Here is a 22,125-nt window from a genome sequence, read left to right as displayed (position 1 = left end):
GTTCGAATTGCTTTTAAGTATCAAATAACTAATGGATGATTCAAAATGAAAGAGGAATTTGAAAATTAGAGATATATGACACGTGAGATATTCACGAGTACAGATTCAATATTTTTGGGGAAATCGGAATTATTAAGTTCAATGTAGTTGTAACTAGTGTGCATAAATAAATTTGAGACATTTGACAAGGCCATTGTCATTTTCATTGGAGCATTTATTATTCACCACATATTTTCATTGAACGACATGCTGCCTTTCGCTGTGTTCTTTTGGCCTCCCAGTTTTTCGCTTACTTGGCTGATGCCACTGCAGGAGTCTACTTAGAATTTCCTCTTTGTTTTTTCTCAGTGTTAAACTAGCCAACGAAATTTTTTCTTCTTTATTTGATTACCTACCTATCTTTAATTCACCTGCTTGCTGTCAAAGTTATTTATTATTTATAGAGTTAGGGCACCTGATTCTGAAAATATTCATTAATCAGCTATTTATAAATACTTAATATATAATTATTGCTTAACTGCTTCAGTCGGCGTTCATGATTTTTCTATGTATTACCCCACTCTCTATCAATATGTTTTTATTTCATTATTATTTTTTGCTTACATTGCTTTTGCTTTTTCTTAGTTTATATTTGATTTGAATCGGATGTTTTCGGAGATTTTACCGCGTGGCTTGAATTTTGACGATTGTCAATTCCCACGATTATATCAGTGAATCTATTTGTGTCTTTTTTTGCAAAAATCTACCCAAAAACTTACGGTAGAAAAGGCATAATATGCAATACGTTTGATAAACTTTTCAAGTCACTCGTTTATTAAACACATGCTCCGCTACGCTGGTGACCCAAATTCCATTTACCACACTTGTTGCATAATATACTATGGCCTAGTCTAAGTTTACGATATATATTTTTATCATTTAACAAACGAAAATTACAATAATAAAAAAATTCTTTTTTTTATGAACCCTGAAAGGACATCAGATAGATGGGGATTTCACATTCTAGTTTTAATTATCTCGTATTAATTATGTGGTATTAAGGTTTCAGTATTTATGTACACAAACCTATAAATGCATTTGACGAAATTTTTTTTAATGAAAAAACCCGTCTACGCGTAATTTTACTGCTTAAGAGGCCATAAGAGCAGTTGTTCTTGCTGAGGACTGCCGAAGCCAAATGTGCGAATCAAACTTGCTGAGCAAAGTTGTAAATCCTGCAGAGTCTAGATCGGTACAGAGGAACAGGTCAGTACAATTTTCCAAGGACCATGTGAATTGTGGACTCGAAGAATGGTTAAATGTCCCCTTTACAGATGAGTCCAGATTCTGATTTTACGCCTCAGATAGACATATGCCTGTCTAGAGACGACCTGGAGAACATCACTAGCAATGCAATTTCATTCAGAACGTAGTTTTGGTGGAGGCTCAACTATGGTCGGGCATGGCATATCGCACCGAATTGGTGGCTGTAAACGAAAGCAGGTCGTTGAACCTCACGTGGTCCCTTCTCAGACTCAAATAGGGGACAATTTCGTTTTTATGCAGCATAATTCAACATTTAGGGCCATAGACCAATTTCAAAATATGCTTTTTCGAATATGGGAGGAAATGCCGTAGGGGTCATTCAGGGTCTTCTTGAGGGTCTCCCGAGGCTTATAGAGGCAGAAATAAAAGCTGGTGAACGAAATATTCGACATTGAACGGTTTACTTTGGCTTAATTTTTATGTTTTTGTTTTTTATTTCAATTATACTTTTGAGGAAGTTTTGTTCCAATCTGGTAGGTGGGTTTTACTGTTTTTATTAATAAATTTTTGCTTATTACATTTCAAATTGTTCCTTCAACAACACATAAGTTATTACATAAAAAAATATAGCGATATATAAACAAAGTGTTTTATATTTTTATATATATTTTACATATAATTTCAAAAATTCTCTGACTAAGACAGTAGGGCGGCGCCACTAACACTAACATTTTTTTGACTGTATCCGCAGAATCTGGGCGTCCCTTCTTTAGTGACACTTTGTAGGAAAAATTATAAATAAATGAATAAAAAATAATAAATTTTGAAGTTTCGAAATGCGCCTTTGCGTCAGTGAGAAATTTGTATATTCCTTAAAATCTTTAGTCGTAGTTGCAGACTCTTTAGCTAGAGCTAAACAAAAATTTTGAATTTTTGTGTGTTTCCAAGTATTAATCTCACCAAAACATAAACAAAATCTGCAAATATTACAGCAATTGGCGAGGCATTAATTAGCAGGAAATCCATTTGACGTGATTGTGTAATTGATAATATTTATTTTTTCCAGGGACTGAGCGCAGCGGCCTTTCGCTGGCGTCTCGGCCCGGTCCTGTTCCATTCACAAATGGTTATTTTGTGGTACGTCGGCCACCTCGCAATTCACTGTGTTTTTATTATATGTTTTTAGTCACGTTTTACTATTATCGATGTTGTCGTTTCACGATTGCCCAGATCAGTCAAACGCGGGCAAAGAAAAAGTTCCATAAAAATTTGGTCTCTCTCTCTTTCATTCTATTTTGTGTTGTCATTGAGAGATACCAAACTTAGTTTTTAGCGGCATTTGAAACCTGCAATCTTTGACCGATTTGAGCTTCAATTTTTAGATGTTGTCTCACCTGTTTTGGTGCACGAGACAGAAACCACCGTTGCTAGATTGTGTTGCTAGTTGCATTGTAATTCATAAGAACTTTCAATGTAAAACAAATGTTTCAGCGACACCAGTGAGCCCGCCGAAAAACCGCGATCAAATTCTTTTAAACTTTAATAAAAGTAAAAATATTTGATTCGTTCAATGTGTTAGATTTTGCATGTATTTTCGTAACATGCTTTAGTTGTTTTTGTGTCAGTTTGATTTTTCTACTAAAATTATTGTCACCGTTGGAGTTTTCGTTATGGAAAACAATTTTTACCCACGCGTTTATAACTATTCCGCCGTTGCATTTATTTTAGATTACGTTGTCATTCTGTTGTTTTTCTTTTTTCTTTAAGATTTTATAAAATGACAAACATATATACATTAAATATATTGCAATTACATGCAATGATATGGTCCAAACAATAACTGGTCACACACACACACATGCTCGCGAGCATTGAAGATGCCAATTGAGATTTTGGCGAAACGTCTGCAGGATTCCAGTCGGAGTTCAACAAGCGAACGGATGATATATATATATATATATATATATATATATATATATATATATATATATATATATATATATATATATATATATATATATATATATATATATATATATATATATATATATATATATATATATATATATATATATATATATATATATATATCAATACGTCGATGTTTCTCCTCTTGAGTTGTTCAGATTCGTGTACTCTTGGTCTGTTGATAAAGGTCGCATTTATAATTCCAGTTCTGGCATTATTTCGTAGCCGCTTTTATGGAACGTTCTAACCTACCAAAAGAAAAAAAACCATTTTATCCTAAATCCTAAAAATCTTAAAAATTTATGATTTCCTGGTCGTGGTTATATTTCACGTTTCCAGCGGAGCGGTCCATTAAAATTCTCTTCAGATAATCGCCTCCGACACAGGTAATATTCAGCGTGCATCTCCAACCAATCGGAGCTTAATAATTCCATTTTAACGACGTCAGAGACCGGACACGATGAAAGTCTCTAATCAAATACCGGGAGCAGGATCAAATGTTCTCCGGGTCCCGCATTGTTGCCGGTTTCGCGGGAATGCCACCTTATTGAGTTTGAGGTACCGGCGCGAGGTTCGTTAACGCTATAGCCGATTATTCTAAGAATAACGCTTGAATTTTGCATGATAATAATTGAATTGAAGAGTTGAATAAATGTTTCTTAATTTATAACCAAATTGCTAAAATATGCTTAAAGAGGCAGAGGCTATTGCAGATTTGTGATTTTATTAAACCTGAAGTGTTTAAAATTTGTAGCAAAACAACTTCATCATTTCTGAAGGAAGAAAACCTTAAAAAAAGCTAACATCCAAACATAGCTTTGCCACATGTAGTCCAAAATTACCACGCTGGTTGATCGAACGAACTTAAGGCAAAAATATATGTAGTTGGGTGTTTAATTTCAAGTATTTCTTGGATAAAGCTTGTGTCTATAACTTTGCAAATCGCCAATGACTTACTAAAGCTCGAACTGGAATATTCTATAGTTTGTGGTTAAAAGCGGTCGTCTTCTTACAAATTCCGCTGTGTTCACCGTATACGAAAGAAATATCAAATTCAATGCAATTTACAATTCAACAAAAATATTCGGAAAAACATTTGAACTTATCAGGTTGGTCAGCGACTGAATTTAAATTGATTTATTATTTAAGAAAATATATAATTTTTGGTTGGCAAAATTTAGAATTAAAGTAAACGACACACTTTAGACCGACCACGCATTAAGCGAAGCAGGAAATGAAAAATACCCAGCATATCATATCTGGTTTCATGAAAGTGAGCACACACTACATGTAGGCCGCTACTACCTTCTATGTCTGATTCTTCAAGATAAAATTGTAGAAAGGAGAAGAAAAATGGACAGAAGGAAATCAGTCGTAGGGAAAAAACAAAAAAACATCCATCAAAAAATAGCGTCAACAAACAACAAATTAAATGTTTTGAGAAAAAAGGGATGAATGAACGCCTTAAGAACTTAGGATCTCTATTTTCCTGTTTTTCGCTTATATTCTAAAAATTCTTGCTGTTTCTCCGCAAGCGGCAACAGCGTAAGTTTCCAGTTCCGGCGACGACCCTTCGTGCGCTTTAAATCTCTATGTTGAATAATTTACATTTATTTTCAAGAAACAGTGCCCGTAAGAGCTAGTGTGTAAATTTCGAAATACTACAATTTGTCTCATCGTTAGAATCCACAATATAAAATGATCCTTGGTTTCAACGAAGATTGTAGGCTGTCCTAGGGAATTAACGTTATTTTCTCAGTCTTCAATAAAAATTGTCTTGGGGAAATTCCTTTAATCTAAATGAAGAATAAGTTTAAGTTTGAATTATAATACAAACACTTTTCCAAATATCGAAAAATGTTATATGTAGAGAGAAATATTCCTCGACGTTTTTATAACTGGTGGAGAAAAAATAGAGTAATTTTGTTTTCATTGAAGTGGATATTATTTTATTTTATTTAAATGCTATATACTTTTTAGCTTGTAATAGGTAAAAATCAAAAATCCAAGTACAAAGAAAACATGATGAAAGGTTGAAAGTCCAACTACTTAGATTTTATGTCACCTCTATAAACTTCGAAGGCGAAAAGCTCTTATGATAATAAATAAGTGATGTGCGTGGAAAGCCATTACAACCAATCTATGAATGCAACTATCCAAGCTCTTATTCACAAATCCTAAAATCTATTGTTAATTCTAATAACCAAAAAAAAACATTTATATATGTAATATAATTAGCTGGGAATGGTCATTGTACTCCTTAAACTTAAGACTGGCTGGTATGTGCACAGCTGTTCAATATCATAATGGCGTAGCACACTATCGAAACACACAATTAGAAAACCCGCATACATTACGTACTTCTATAGTCCTCATATTCACACATACAATTTAGAATTTGATATGACAATATCAAATCATATTACTTTAAACGCCGGAACATATTTTCCTATATCAGCATAATCGTTAAAACAATGTCCCAAAATAGGTACCAGCATCACAATTTGCTTCATCCTAGCCTCCGCTGCATACAGCTTTCCCAATAACCTCTAAACAGACTCATACCGAATCATAAACCTTCGAGAGGTGATAGCGTATGCACGACGAGTTTAGTACATTTTCGAAAGATATCATCATGCTGACATATCGCAGATGCCCTTATTTCTTTTGTTATTGACTTACTGATGCAGCGGGTCAGAAGTGTATAGATAGTAACAGCATATCAAAATTTTGCGAATACAAATTTAAAGAGCGTTGACTTAGCACTTATATGAGGGTAACATGAGTTTGAACGAATAACTCATGATAATATATTAGTGGATATATTGTTTTCAGCCTTATATTGTTATATTTAAAGAGGCAATATTTAAAGGGGCGATTCCGCAGGTTATTTTATGAAAAATGTTCCCATTTTGTAGTTTCGTAAATACATTGTTTTCAATTTACAATATGTTAAAGTTTTTTTTAAGTAATGTGATTTGTTTGAAATTTTTAAAACCAAATAAAAATTAAACGGTGATCTTAATTTTTCGCCTCTTGAATTTTTCTAATATCTTGACTTCCTTTACGAAATAAAAACGATTTTATTGCATGCCCATTTATCATAAAAATATTTTTCAACATTCCTATCAGCTTTGGGAATAATTCCACCTGCAACGAGAACTTTAGGTGTTATTCGCATATGTCAAATATTTTGTATCTGGAGTAAGGGAATTCGAATCGCCATACGAATACGGAGATGACCAACATGCACTTTATTTATGGACTCGCTGATGGTGATGCAGTAGAAGCCGGTTGTACCCCGAAATGTTCCCTAATCGTATTCATAGAAAAATTTTAGGAAGCATTCATCGACGCCTTCATAAAACACATTAAAACGAAGTGGCGGAATAGCAAGAATATGGTTGAATGTAAATAACGGAACTGTGTGGCAAATTCTCAAAGATAATTTGTTCTATCTAAGCCGTATCCAACGCTTTTCTTCCATGCGTTGTATCAATGTCTTTTGCACAAAATGGTTAAATCGCCCAACTGATGCAGATTCTGTTTACCGATGAAGCGAATTTTTCAAGAAATGCAATAAGAAATTTTCATAATACTCATTTATGGTAGGATGAAAGTCCACGTGCAATATCAGATTCTGGATTTCTCGAAAACGTACCCCTAGCAATAAGAAATACCAATGTGTTTTATTTACCAGAATGCCGCAAGCGGATTTTAGTCAAGTTGCTCTTAAGTTTTTGATACTAAGATAAGGCAATCACTGGATTAGCTGACGTGAACCTCATTTATGGCCTGCACGACCCCCAGATTTCAATCCTCTGGATTTTTTCCTATGGGGTCATTGCCAATGGTTTACGTTATTCCTGTATGTAATGTAGAATACCTAAGAAATGGAATAATTGCTTTGGCATTTTCGATAGAGTTCGTCTGTACATGAGGGAGACGATTGGATTTCTGCATCCGAGCTGGAGGTGGTTAGTTTCAACAGTTTTTGTAAATTTTTTGTATGATAAATATTAAGTTATTTTTAGTGGAATTTTTGCAAATATAATTGAAATGTTGAAAAATATTTTTATAGTTAGTTTTATGTTTTTTGTTTTCTAACCAAAGCAAGATATGAGAAAAAATTCATGAGACAAAAAGTAGTAGTTTTCTCGCAGGATAGTATCGAAATTAAATTAAAGTCAGTGGCGAACAATATATTTTATAAAGTTTCCCTCCCTCCAATGCCACTGTTTAATTTTTAATTAGTTAGGCCAAATCAGCCCCTTATCACTACAAACTTTTTACATTAAGTGATCTAAATCTAAATATTGCAGGGTCTTTTCTAAACGTTTTGTATATTGAAATCTTATGTTCCGCCTTGATAATAAGCCGACCTGTATAATTTCTTGTTATCACTATTATTTGGAAGTTTAGTTATTTCACATTATTTACTCCAAGTACGTTCATAAAAACCTCAGTCATCAGCCGTAGCTCTCAGGAACACTCCTTATTACGGTCCATTAAGAACATTTTCTATTGGAAACGGCCAAACAATACGCAAACCTGACTATTGTGTTGCCATTGTGCTAGGCTCGAAATAGATTTAACAACCTTTTAGGTGGAGATTCCTAATAGCTTTTATCGCAAAGCAAAGACCGGCGATTTGGTTGGCCCAGTTCCAGGTCGACCAGCGTATCGAGATATTGATATTTCTCGGTATCGTTGCGAGCATCTATATTCCCGTCATTATTTTCTCTATTGTCCTAATGTCGAATGGATGCGGATGTCATGTAGGTGCTTTTGTGTAAGCACATGCTTATGACGTGCAAATTTCAAAAGTTGGACTTATTCCGACATCCTCTTTAATGTCACAAGGTTTTTGGTTGGTTTGGGATATCGAAAACCGTTAAATATACACAGTAGCTTAAATTGAGGCTTTACTAAATCCGGAAATATAGCGGAAAACCCGGTTTTCGATTTTTAATTTTTAAGAGTTAATTTTAAAATTTAGACGCGTCCTCTTTCGGCGTATGCATTTCGTTTTTCTTAAACAATCATCAACATCAATTTTCCTCATGAACGCCATGTCGGATTCTTGCAGATATGAATAGACTCTATTATTATCTTTTTTATGGTGTGTGCAAAGTAACTTTGTAGTTCCCAAAAATTAATCATATTAAGGAAAAATACGATACTAAGGTTTGATTTTTTTCAATGGGTCATAATATAAACAAAAATATAAACAGAAATCACTGAAATTTTCCATAATATGACATATACCAGGGATAAACTATTCTTTCTGTCCAAGATTGCCAGACGTATTTGAAATCCTAAACATCTGAAATCAGTTTAATAAAACCATATTTCTGTTGCGGAAATTTTAGAGTAACTATCAGTAACTATTAGATGTTTCTTAACTTTATCTCATCTCATCCACTCGTTTATTAATCACTCTCTTATTTTCAGGTTTATTAAAATTATTGGGTAATATACTATTTTTCATTTGAAATAATGTTAACCTAACCCAAAATTTAATTATACAAAACGCTCCTATCTCTAACAAAAACGATCCGTACGCCTCTATCGGTGAATAGCCTTAATGATTTGAGAATGAAATTGATCCATCGAGTGAGATTAATGTATAAAACAGACCAAAAAATAAGTAACCGGTTCACTTAAAGCATGGATCACAGGGTGGAATTGATCTGCATCATAAACTTAGTGCAATATGCTTTCAGACCACACTGTCAATTTTGATATATCTTTTTTCAATATTCTCCGAAAGCACTGTTGGACCAAAAATAACCAAGGTATTTCGAGACTGTATTTGAGATATAGGTGCAAGCTTCAGTTTTGGGCCACAGTAAGACTAACACAAAATTTTATAACAAATAATAATACAGATTTAGGGTTATTGAAGATGTGTTAGTTTACGGCGCGGAATCATCAAAACAAAATTAAAAGAATAAAATTGCATGCCATCGCTACGTCCTGTTATGTTTCCGTATATTTTTGCCAATATAGGATAGAAGCCCGGATGCACAATGGGTAGTATGTCCGTGTTTAGGGCATTTTTTGTTTTTCATTTACGTCCGTCCGATTTGGCTGAAGGGAAATTGCATTTCATTGTTATGGGGTATTTAATGGATTTCAGAATGACGAGCCACGGGCCGAATTCCTAATGTGCAATGTCAGCGTTTAATAATGCAACTGTTTTGAGCCGAAATCGAATTGCGGTGATCCATAAATCGAGGCGATTTTATAAAATATTTTTCCTTGAACAAAGCTTAGACAACCTAGCGTTAGCTGGCCTCACGTATAGGTTATTGGATGCGATCTTCGTATGGGCTTTAGGGTACGAGAAATTGATGTATATCGTGTGCCAAATAAAAGACCCTCTATACGATCTGGAAACCCAAAGGAGATACGAAAAAAAGGTTCGTACAAAAGTTTCTTGAACTCTAATGAACATTTAAAATATTATAATTTTGTTGATACAGGGTCTCCCAAAAGTGTCCCCTTCTACATCAACTTTGTTATTTTAAATGAAACACCCAGTATATATCGACATTTTTTGCTTAAAATAAATGATACTTTTTAAGAAATTCCTATTCCAATTTTGCATAGTTTAGGCAGAAATTGAGGTTATGTGTGTTTTTTTAAATATTTTGATTGCCTCATATAAAATTGTCTTGTGACGCTACTGATCCAGGTATTGCAACGAAAATTTAACCACAGATTAAGGAGATGATGCACTACTCAATCAGTTTGACAAATGCGCCTCAGCTTACATGTCCCAAATAAGTGGTGCCGTTTTGGCGAATTCAATTAACAAAATCTCAACATTTTCAAATCGAACACCCTATATTTTCATTCAGATATCAATTTTAGTACAAATAGCACGGTAAGTTTGTGATTTATCTTATATTTAAATTATACTTACTTTTTGAGATATTCGAGGTTTAAAATAACACCCGTATAAATTCTTGTTGAATTTAAAGCTACGCACATTAGGTCACTTGTTGGCAATATTAGATATTTTTTAAATAGCAAAGATACGCGGAGATTTTGAGAAAAATCAACTCTACACTACACACTTTAACACATTTAATCAAAGTGCAAAATTCATATTTAAAAAAACATTTAATAGTTATTTAATTGAAATTACCTAAAAACAAAAATAAATAATTAAAGTTTATAGGTTAACCAGAAAACTATAACTTATATAAAATACAAAAAAAAACAAATAATATATATACTAACAAAAAACTTGGCAACTATGAAATTTTTAAATAGAAATATGAAAAACGACAAAAACAGACAGAAATGTCAAAGTTTGTTTATATCTTAATCTTCGTTAACTTTTTTTTTTAAATTAATTTATTCAAATTTGTAACCTTGGTTAGTTCGCCTATAAACTTTAATTAATTATTTTTGTTATTTGGTATTTTCAATGAAGCTCGATAATTAACCATTATATGTTTTTTTAAACATGAATTCTGAAGTTTTATTAAATCTATATTGTTTACAAAAGTTTTATTCGTATATCTGGAGTCCTGTATCTTTAAACGAAGTAGTATCGTGTCTTTACTATTTAAAAATGCCTTATAATGCCAACAAGTGACCCAATGTGGGCAACTTTAAATTCAACAAGAATTTATACGGGTGTTATTTTAAACCTCGAATATCTCAAAAAGTAAGAAAAAATTAAATATACCTCAAATTACAAACTTACCTTGTTTTTTATCATAGAATTGATATTTCAATAAAAATATATGGCGTTCCATTCGAAAATCTTCAGATTTTGCTAATTCAATTCGCCAAAACGGCACCACCTATTTGGGACACCCTGTAGAAGCTGAGGAGCATCTGTCACACTGAATGAGTAGGAGATGATGCACATCTCCTTAGTTTGTGGTTAAATTTTTGTTGTAAATGTTTGTTTTGTTTTTTGAGCAACTCAGTTTTATATGGGGCGATCAAAATATGAAAAAAAAAAAACAAATAACATCAATTTCTGCGTAAACTAGGCAAAATTCGAATAGTAATTTCTTAAGGAAGTGATCTTTGTTTTAACCAAGCATTCCAAAAATGACGATATATACAGGGTGTTCCATTTATAATAACAAAGTTGATTTTGGAGGGGACACTTTTCGGACACCCTGTATCAACAAAATCATAATATTTTAAATCTTCAGGAGAGTCCAAGAAACTTTGATAGGAAACTTTTTTTCGTATCTCCTATGGGTTTCCAGATCGTATAGTGGGTCATTTTATTTAGCAGGCGGTGTACATCAAGCTCAGCCCTTATGTTGGCCGTCATTTTGGAAGAGAACGATGGACTAAGCACGCATGAAGTTCTGATCCGCATGAAAATCCAAAGAGGTATTTTTCCAAAATGGAAGGATTTATGTGTGCAATTAGTATAGTAGTCCCTGTTCTAAGTCACTTTTAGAGTGAAAATGTTCGGGTGTTTTGGGGTTGGCGCGGGAAAATTTTGGATCTATCGCTATTGGAAAAGTGGCTTAAAACTTGCATTACTATACTACTTGTGCAACAAGTAAACTGTAATAACCCGCCTCAACATCCTAGGACCCACACATATCAACCTGCAAAGAAAGAACGTAAGAAAAAGGAGCAATACGTACTGTTGGGGTGTGAACTGGATTTCGAAGGATCATCTAGTGTCTTTACTAGCGTACGTGTAAAATTACCATAAAGTCAATACAACTCCCTCGTTGCCTTTAAGGTATGATTTTATTGTCACAATTCAATTTGTACAAAATACGAGTATAACGTACCAAAATAAAACTATAATTTTTTTGCACAACTTAACTTTCGAACGCTATGCTGATACGTAATAAATAAAAAACCTTGGGAACTAAATTTTTGAGTTTGTTCGTAGAGAAGCAGTTATGTTGTGCACCCTTAGTCGACACGAATCCGAGTGGCGTGGTTTAAGTTACTTACTTATGTTTCTCATATAGAGATGACGCCAAGATGATGAATTTGAATAAATTATGTTTAGTGGATGACGTAAAGCAGGCAGGACGTGTTAATAGGGTAAATATTTTTGTAGTCATCAGTAAAACTAGGGAAATCCTAATAGTCTTAACAAAAAAAAACTGCATACAAAATATTCTAAAAGAATGCTTGCTTGACATCGTTTGCAGAAACCGGTGTGCTCAATATTCTCAATACTCTCTGGGGCATCTAGACATCATCAATGGTAGTTAGAAAATATATGGAATTTCATTTAATTTAGCTTTAGACAAAAAATAGGCACACTCCTTTGTCTGTTCGTTATTAAGGCTTTTTCAAGAATGTTTCTGGGTAACATCAAAATTAATCAAAAATATACACATAAACAGTATATAGCGTAGACCATCGAGAAGTCCATTCGACTCGCAATGCTGCAGTCATATTCCTCTCTAACTAGGGAAGGCTGGTGTATTCACCACACTGAAGTATAGGTGTTTCCAAGTTATTCTAACGTTGGCGGCAGGTTAGTGAGATAGGCCGTTAGTGACTTAACCACTAAGTAATAAGTAATAATAAGCTTTATTTCCGGATTATTATAATTGTTACAAAGCAAAAATCTCCAAATCAAACAGCGTCAACGGAACAAGCATAAATGAATGAGAAAAGCATAATGAAAGGGGTATTTTCAAGTTATTTAGTTAGCAGTGATTTGAATTGTTGGTGACTACTTGATGAATAAGGTTTCTGACATCTTCAGTTCTGATCTCATAGCAGCTTGTATTGTTATGGTGGAAGTGCATAAGTCATACGCTTATAACGGATTCTCTAAATACTTACCTACAGGATTTGTCTAACTTCATACTTCTCAGCATCCGTAACACTTCTGATTAACCTTTCGGACTGTGGACTCTAAAAAGTTGTATCGTACTTTACGATATAGACTAAAAATTTGCAATTTTCAAAGGTCTGCTCATTATATAGTCCACTGATTCCATAGCACACTGAGTTAAGTTTTTAATTGGTTCATTTATGTGAGGTGGTCAATCTAAGAATTTATCTCGGAAACTCCCACGAATTTAGTGTTATGATTGACAGTTACTTTTTCAGTTTTCATAGTTATCTCAGTTGTTCTCTTCTAAAAAATAACGCAACCTTCTTCTTCTATGAGCAATTGATTTATTTCTGCAAAATAAATTATTGTCATCGGCGTAATGAACTATTGTTTCGCCTCATGTCCATGGAGTGCAAGTCGCTGATGAATATTATTAACAAGTCGGACCCAAGCCGCTTCCTTGGCATTCGACGAAATGTTCTTGTAGATCATATTTGCTCGATCTAACGAGCAAATATGATTTACACCATGCTAATGCTGACATCATATGGTTCCAATTACTTCAAAAGGAAGTAACCTTCACTTTGTCGAGACAATTAGAGGCCTAGGTCTATTTTGCAATTTTCATACAACTCCGTATTTGTTTGATTATTATGAAGAAGAACTCTACTTATGCACATGGCAAGTTCAAATATTTCTATGTTTTTAATTTGTAATTTATTCACAAGCCTCAAAAAATGTGATTTATATGTTGGCTTCTTAGACATTAGGGATTTGGATATAATGTCACTGGAGAAAATGAGGCGTCGTTAACAGGGAAACGATCGACTCAATGGCCGACGTCTCGTCTACGCCCGTTTGATTACACCGAATTTCCACAAGAGTACATTCGCGGCACATAAGCGGCATGTAAACAGGGCCGTAAGAATATATTTTCACGCAACGTAAACCCGTTTCGGCAAGAAACTGCCTCGGCAGTAAACAATATTCCCTCAAAAAAAAACGAACATTATTATGCTTAGGGCAACCCGCGACGTATAGGATAAAGTCGATCTGGTCCGCTTGACGCGACGTGCAGGGAATCGGGCGTTACATATTAAGTTCCCGAAATCGGTAATAGTGTAGACACCGTCGGATCACAGACACGCTCATCGGGCTCAGAGACCCTCATTTTTCAGGGTAATTTTACGAGGGCGCGCAATTTAACGGCCCTTTTACCATTTATTATAGTTTTATCTATGATACTGCCGGGCAGAGGGCCGTTGCGAATACTTTATCGTCGCGGGCTGCTTTGAATATTTTCGCAGTTGATTTCATATCTACAATGGATGTTTTGCTCTAGTTGATAGTGTGATTTATCGACTCAACTACCACATTTAATATATGTATTAAACGACGCTTATTATCTACGCTATTAATAACCGCGTTAGATTATGAAACGGGATTCTTTTCTCTCTATCAGTTGTGCGTAAATTGATAACGGTTTTCGAAATTTTTAAAAAATATTTAATAGATTATTATTTTTAGATTGAATATTGACCATAGTTACAGTAAGTATCGTATTAAAGTTGTTACGAATTTAGATCTTTTTGCTTAGTATTCTTTGCTCCATCTGTGCAAGAAATATACCGCGACTCCAAAATTATTAAAACGAGTCAAGCCTGTTTGAAGCTATTGACAGCAATAGCCGAAAATGTGCTAATACCCCCCAAACTACTTCTTTGCAGAGATAGAGCAAAGAATTTGGCCGAGATTTTAAACCATACACATTCTAACTATAATATCAATAATTAATATAAGAAAATTGCGAGATTGAAATTACGATTTCTGGCGGTCATTTCAGAAAGTCGAAAATTTCCAGCATTTTTCTTTGACCTGTTTACTTAATAATTTTGTTTTCCAAATTTCTACGACCTTACGGGACCACCAGGTACAGTTCGCAAGCATATTGAATAATGTGACTTTTTACATCAAATTATCTGTTTTAAGTCAGCGTGAAAAAATTCCAATTAAAGCTAGGCGGAATAAATCATGGTGATCCCAATCATATCTGCAAAAATTCTATATGAACTGAAGCTCAGATGAAGTGGGGAAGTTAAAATTTTTCTGTTTACCATAATTTTGTGTAGCTATCAATTTGATTCTGGATTTTTTTTTCAGTGCTGGCAAAGCATCGTCTTTGGTCTATGAGCAGGGTTCGCAGATTTCTTGTCGCTTCGTGCTCTATTTCTTCGATCGCCTCAACATTAGCGATTACTGCAGAGAGTGCGTCTCTAAGCCAAGCCAAGCCAATTGCCTTCGTCCAATACCTCGTTTGCCTTCTATAATTAGCTGGGGCAGATGCCACATACAGTTACAGTTATTTGTCGTTAATTCATCATTGGTCACCGGGTCGGTCAACAAAACACGCAGCATTCTACAATGACTTCACATTCCAAATGCTTCCCATTCTTTAAAAAGATGTTCTTGCCATTTCAATCTGAGATCTTATTCCAACATTTGGGTATCTGTTTTTATATTTTATATTATACTTATACTTATACCCAAATATTTGAACTACTGGACATGTTCTACTGTTCTCCCGTCTTTCGTTCTATCGTTCGTCTTCGTAGCTATTTCGGCTAAATATCATAAACTGTTTTTTTAGTATTTATTTTGACCTCTTGACCAACTATACTGATTTTGTTTAATAATTATTGTAAGTCATTCATTATGTAATGGTGTTCAATAGGGTGCCGTTAATCTTAACTCCGTACTCCTCATCTTCCAATGCTTCTTTTAAAATGTTATCGAAATAAAGGTTAAACAAGTGAGAGAATATAGCCCTGTCGTACACCTAAATTTTTACACTAGGTGTTGCCAGCGTGCCAACCTGTTTTTGTTGATCACGGACTTCTGAAGAAGTACATTTATCCTGAACAGAACCTCGCGGGCATTAGCGAAGAATTTGTTGAAAATGGAGAGTCCACAAGTTCTCAATGATGTCTAACAAATGGCAATTTAATGAAATACCGCTTTTATTTTAAAATTAAAACCAAACAATAGCAGATACCAAAACTAAACTGCATCAAGAAACTAATTGTAAAACATACACCTTAAGCAAGCAGCTAGCAGTTATCCGAACATAGTTGCAGGGAATGCCAGTGTCCGATAAAGTTAGGTCCGAAAAAGGCACTGTAATACTATTTACAAAACTTCTGGATTCCTCCTGCGTCGGTTGTTGATGAGTCGAATTTGCTCACATTCTACTCTGTATCTGCTTTTATATTGTTTGAGGTGGAGCCGAGCTATAGGAGGGGCGTGACTGATTCCCATATTGGTGAAAGGTAAAGACTTGAGTCGAAGTTGTTTGGTTGCTTATAGATTTTTATAGATTTTCGTATTTTTCATTGGTAAAAGGATTGATTACATGTAAGAATTTTAGTTTTGGTTAGTTTGATGAATTTGATGTCCGGTTTCGTCATTGGCTTTGAGGCTAATGGATATTTTTCATCCGGTCCTCCAATATAACCTCCTGGTATATCAAACACAATTTTGTCTTTGACGGATAGAAAATTTTTAGACAAGACATCTGGTCTTGACGTTGTATTTTTTAAGAACTTTTGATATGCGGTCAGTAATGTTTTGAATGTAAGGAAGGTCTTGGGAAGGTTGTGATGAAGTGTATTTTGTAATGAAGCGCTTAATATCTCCAATGTGGAAATTATTAGAGAGAAGAGTAGATGCAAGGTATTTCACTTCTGGGTTCAGCGACTCGGGTTGAGTCTGTAAACAAGAGAGTTGATAACCGATGATTTTTGGGCCGGTCGGTGATGTGACAATGCATTAAGGTATGGATCTGAGTGCGCAGGTTTTCTGTAAACAAAATGACCCAATGACCCAATTATTGTGCAAGTTCAAAGTTTCGCGTTTCAATTGTGTACTGATGTGTTTAAAATTATTTTGTATTATTTTCTTATTTTAGTTTTAATTATCTCACCCGGGCCTATATCTACCATATAAATAAAAGAGTCGATTGAATATGGTGACTTGAAATGATGTCCTAAGAAAAAAAAATTAATACAATTTCAAATTGCGTGTACTCCAACTACATTGTTAACATGAACCAATATAAGAGAAGTTGCCAAAATTTTGACAAATGATGTCTTCTTCATTTTAGCCTTTTGTAATTTAACATATTTATAATTTCAAATATTTATAAATTCAATCTTAAGTTTCAGTACGAGAAGGTATTTTCAATTTTTCTGTTTACCATTTTTTTCGTTTTCTCAGTTTCTCCCCGAATGAAACAAACTATAACGAAACAATAAAATAAGAGGAACAGATATAGGGTTTAAACAACGTAAACGAGGTAACAGGTCGATACGACTTCCGAAACCGAACAAAACCGCAACAACCACATCGTGTCGCAGCCGTTCCAACAAAATAAATCAGTAATACGCAAACTTTACGCCAACCCAATTTCCATCTGCGGAAATCAACGTTTCCTTCCGCGAACAATCTCGCTCAGGTAACGGGTCCAATTCGTTTTTATTCGCGGACAAATTTAGACCGTCATCGCATCTCGCGATCATCCGTCTTCATTAGCAGTCACAAAAGACGGTTTTGCAGTTGTCTGTTTCTTCGAAACTGCCGGTGTTATTCCTCTCTCGCGCGCTTTTGTCCCACTTAGGAATGTATCGCCGCGCCACATCCAATTCTCGAGAATGGTAATTTGGAGCTTCTTTGCGACGCGTCGCCTTGCTTTAATAATTCGTTGAGAATTTAGCGTGACATAGCGAATCGCTATTTACCTACAAAATTTGCTCTCCAACCTATTTAACGGGGTTGTCACGAAGTTACAAGTATTCAAATTTTCATTACGAAATAAGGCGCCATTATAAGCACCTTGGAGTTCGGGTTGATCCCTTGAGATGAATAAAATCATAAATTTGAAGTTCATGTTAAAAGCTGCCTTTCTCAAAAATATGAAGTGGTTAGTAGTCTCTACATTAGGATTCGGCCACGCTGGCTTTTCTAACATTCATTGCTGCAAGCATGACAACGAAGACAAAAAGATGGTTCCCAAAAATTAATTAATATTCTATTCATCTTCGTTTCGAATCATGCATCGTCTAGGTTACTGTGCACGCATCTCTTATCGACCTTCGCAACAACGCATCGAACAACTGCTGCACAATCCCAATGTGGATATCTCCCTCACCAAGAGTTCGTTATTTTGTTTTATGTCATTCAGTTTTTCGAAAATCTGCTTTTCAGTATCATCACAGTATATCCTCTACCATTTTCTTACTCTCTATACATGTCCTGTACTCGTAATCATCCACAAGTCCGATTCTGTGAATGTGATATTTGAGGTGACATTACCTGCTTTCATTTTTATCAGGGTTATTACGCTCTCCGCTTCTTCTTTAGACATTCTGTCAAAATTTTTGAAAAAGCGAGCACTGGCAGATCATAGTGTTCAGATATTCCTATCGCAAATTCAAATTCTACCAGTTTTGGGGGAGGGTAGAGGCCATTTCAACGCATTCATTGCTCATCGGAAACTATAGACAACATGCACTGTCGCCGTAAGTAAGCCAATTCTCTCCCCTGCCATTATTCTAAGGTAACTTGTCTTTATGTAGACACTGTTTTATACACGAACGTAGCACAGAATGAAGGTACATTCAGTTTTCTGACGTAAAGAAATTGTTTGTAGCTTGGTTTATATCGTATCGAGAAGACCTCAGTGAGATTTGATTGGCTCTGATTTATCGGCGTTAAACCCCATTACGTTCAATCATTGGTCCAATTTTATTTCTCGTTTACTGGCAACATTTTGCAAAGAAAATATTTGTGAGGCCGGTATGAATTGTAAACAGAAAAAATTATTTTACTTTAAATATGGTACAGTCTTTCAGCTGTTCGAGCACCAGGATGTCAGCACCTAGTTTGGAGTATATGGTCTAGCCGATTTTGTGCAAGCGGTGTTTGAGATGTCGTTACCGGTATCTTCATTAGGTTCTCTGGTTTATTCTGCCGATAGGTAACAGAGTGTTGCGCTCTTCTTCGTGAGACGTTCCGTCAAGATTCTCAGATGGGTAGCAAATTATGGAAAATTCAATTTAAAGGTAAATTTGATCCAAATTTCTAAAAATTAAAATGTTTTGGATTTTTTGAAATTTTAGTGGGAGTTTTTGACCCTCCCCCTTGAAAAAAATCCAAAAAAAAATCGAAAAAAAATTTTTTTTAAAAAGGGGGAGGGGTTGATTATATGGAATTTACCTTGGGGGCAATTTAAACTATAAAGAGAATTTTTTAGGGTTTATATATGATTTCTATTTAAAAGGTAATGGACAAATTCTATAGGTCTGAAATTTGTCTTTTTTAATATAGAAATATTATTCAAGAAGTTTATGATTTTGTTAATTTTTAGAAGGGAAATTTTAAGGTAGCAAAAAAAATGTAAAAATATATAAAAATTTGAACAATTTTGTACCCTCCTAGGCCCCCAAGATTAATATGTCTAGCAGATTGGATCGTAATTTAAAAATAGAATTTTTTAGTTCATTTTTTATATAATTTATGAATTATATGTAAGTTTGGTTTTTTAAATAAATCGTTAAGCAATAAGGGGGTTTAAATATTAAGGAATCTTAGATTTATTAAAAATTTTAAGTACTGACAAAATTTGTGCCCGCAGTAGCAGTTATACAAATAGTGCATTATAAAACTTTTAGGTTTTAATGAATTAATTAAAAATGGTAATTAAAGGCAGATCAGAGTGTCCAAATATTTATTTCAATGCTTTCTTCTGATCCAACTTCTCAATGCCTTCACTGCTGCCCCTGACGTTATTGACTTCTCACTGCGTAAGTTTCCTTTCTACGATCATTCGTGCATGTACTTGCGTTTGGAACGCGCTAGAATATGCATCAAGGTTGATCTTTTTCTTCGCTCGTGAATATTTCCGTAGCTTTCGGGGAAGTAGGTGAACCAACGTTGTCCTTTCCCCAATCAGTCTCGTACTGAACACACTTGTTCCGATTTGGCAAGTTTACTTCATAAGGCAGGTTCGACGTAATGAAAACTACGAACCCGATATAGCATTACGATTCTATCAATTTGCTGACGCAGAGAATTTTTTTCCGTCGTGGTTTAAATCCTGGCAGAAAGTTCTCGGCGAATTTTAATTGGTTCCGATTTATCAACATTAGACAGCATTAGGTTCCTTGGTCATATCGTATTTAATATCACTATGCTTCATACATATGGTAAAAACTGAATTTTGCAAGCGATTTGATACGTCGTAGGTGTTTTTACCGTTACTAACAAATATTTCCAAGGAGAATAGTAAAAATTAATGTGAGGCCCATCTATTTTTAAGATGTCAGCATTGCCATGTCTGGTAATTTCAAGTAATTTGTAGTAAAGGCCTTGTAGCATTTTAAACTTATTTAATTTGGGATACTTAAGTATACCGAACCGAATTATTGATAACTCAAATTCTCAACTAACCTCATCTAAAATACCTATCGGTAATAGATTTTTTTTTATTTAATATTTTAGATGTGACTTTTTGCCTTTTAAATTTATCATTCATGGTAACTATGTTTAACCCATTTAAAATTACTGCAGTCGAAGTGCTGAATAAAAATTTATCAGTCTTATTAATTTGGAAGCTCCTAAATCGCGCCGCGACGTTGTAACGGCGTCGTGTAAACGCCATTTCTTCTTTCGTTTATTTCACCTTCCGCTTCTGAATAGGCAGTTTTCAAATAAAGAGGAACATTGACCTTTTTAATGCATTTTGTCGGCAGGAGTAATGGTTTAAAAGTTCAGCGCTTCAACCCAGTGACATTAAATGCTGGTGTTGGTGTTTCAATTTTCAGTCCGTCTAATAAAAGATAAGTAGTTTGAAATAATCGTTTGCGATCTAAATCACTAATTAGTAAAACTATTCAACAAATTAATAGCCCTACTTTATTATTTAATTATTACTTAAAAACGTGTAGTGAGTCGTATCCGATAGTCAACATAAACAACCATTCATGAAGTATTAAATAAGTCATCCTAATTTCTATACCTTCGATCGTCCATTTTTCACAAATACCTTAACGATTGCATGGCAACACCCAATAATAAATAAAACGAAATTGTACAACTTGTTTATACTAAAAACCGAGCGGTACACTTAAGGTCATGTCATGTAGAAATGTTAATTTTTACTCCCAACATCCTATATCCCAAAGAAAGTCAGTCATTTTTGGACTCACTGATCCTATTTTTAGAAAAACATCGATAACAAGGCAAAACAAACACTAAAATGAAATAATTAAACAGAAAAAGTAGTTAATGACATACACAAATAACGCATAAGCCTATTTTATCACCAAAATCAACACAATTAGGTCCCTCTGACCTATACATCGGGTGTGTCAGAAAATCTGAACAAGATTTTCATAAACCCAAAATTACATCACTGTTGCTCATAAAAGATACGATTTAATGCGACATAACTTCAATAAATTAAAAGATAAGCTTCCCGATGAAAAAAAAGCCACGCCATTTACGAAATACCATCTAACTATTGCGAGGGTCGAGAGGTCAGACAAACGAATCAGTACCTCACGGAAAGACAAACAAAATTGCCTTGAAGAGTCATTGCCCCAAAAAATATAATACAAATACAAATACAAAAAAAGGAAAATGCTATAAATTCCAAGACACCAACAATGTCAGTAAATTATATTGTAACATCCTTAAATAATGAATTGCCCTGATTCACTCGGGACATCCAATTACTTCGCATATCTCACCATTGGGCATCGAAAAAAAAACAATGTCTTCGGTTGAACAAAAAATGATAAACAAGATTCAAGGTACTATACGAGACTTTCAGCAATTTTTGACATATATATAATACTGTTTCCCTGCCTTTAACTCTAACTTTCTAGATTAGATTTCACTTATGTCTTATGACTGCTTCTTATTAAATGTAAGTTTTAGATTATTTTATTCTGAGGAATAAAACATAGGACAGAAACGTCATTAAATGTAAAATTTTGGTTTTGCGAGTTTGATAACCAAACTGCATCCCAAGAATCCCAAAAAAAAAAATAAAG

General features: G+C 34.3%; 1 protein-coding gene across 3 annotated transcripts in view; it reads left to right on the top strand.

Moving 5' to 3' along the window:
* Positions 1-22,125, top strand: part of LOC132701343 (CUGBP Elav-like family member 4) — a 977,281-nt gene that overhangs the window by 315,234 nt on the left and 639,922 nt on the right. For all 3 annotated transcript variants that reach the window (XM_060669155.1, XM_060669161.1, XM_060669157.1), the window contains one exon: positions 2,312-2,382. The gene's annotated coding sequence lies outside the window, so the exon portion shown is untranslated. The remainder of the gene's footprint in view (positions 1-2,311; positions 2,383-22,125) is intronic.

The sequence above is a fragment of the Cylas formicarius genome, unplaced genomic scaffold, assembly GCF_029955315.1.
Source record: "Cylas formicarius isolate icCylForm1 unplaced genomic scaffold, icCylForm1.1 PGA_scaffold_4__25_contigs__length_36172078, whole genome shotgun sequence".
NCBI classification, from domain to species: Eukaryota; Metazoa; Arthropoda; class Insecta; order Coleoptera; family Brentidae; genus Cylas; species Cylas formicarius.
This window is presented reverse-complemented; position numbering and strand designations above follow the sequence as displayed.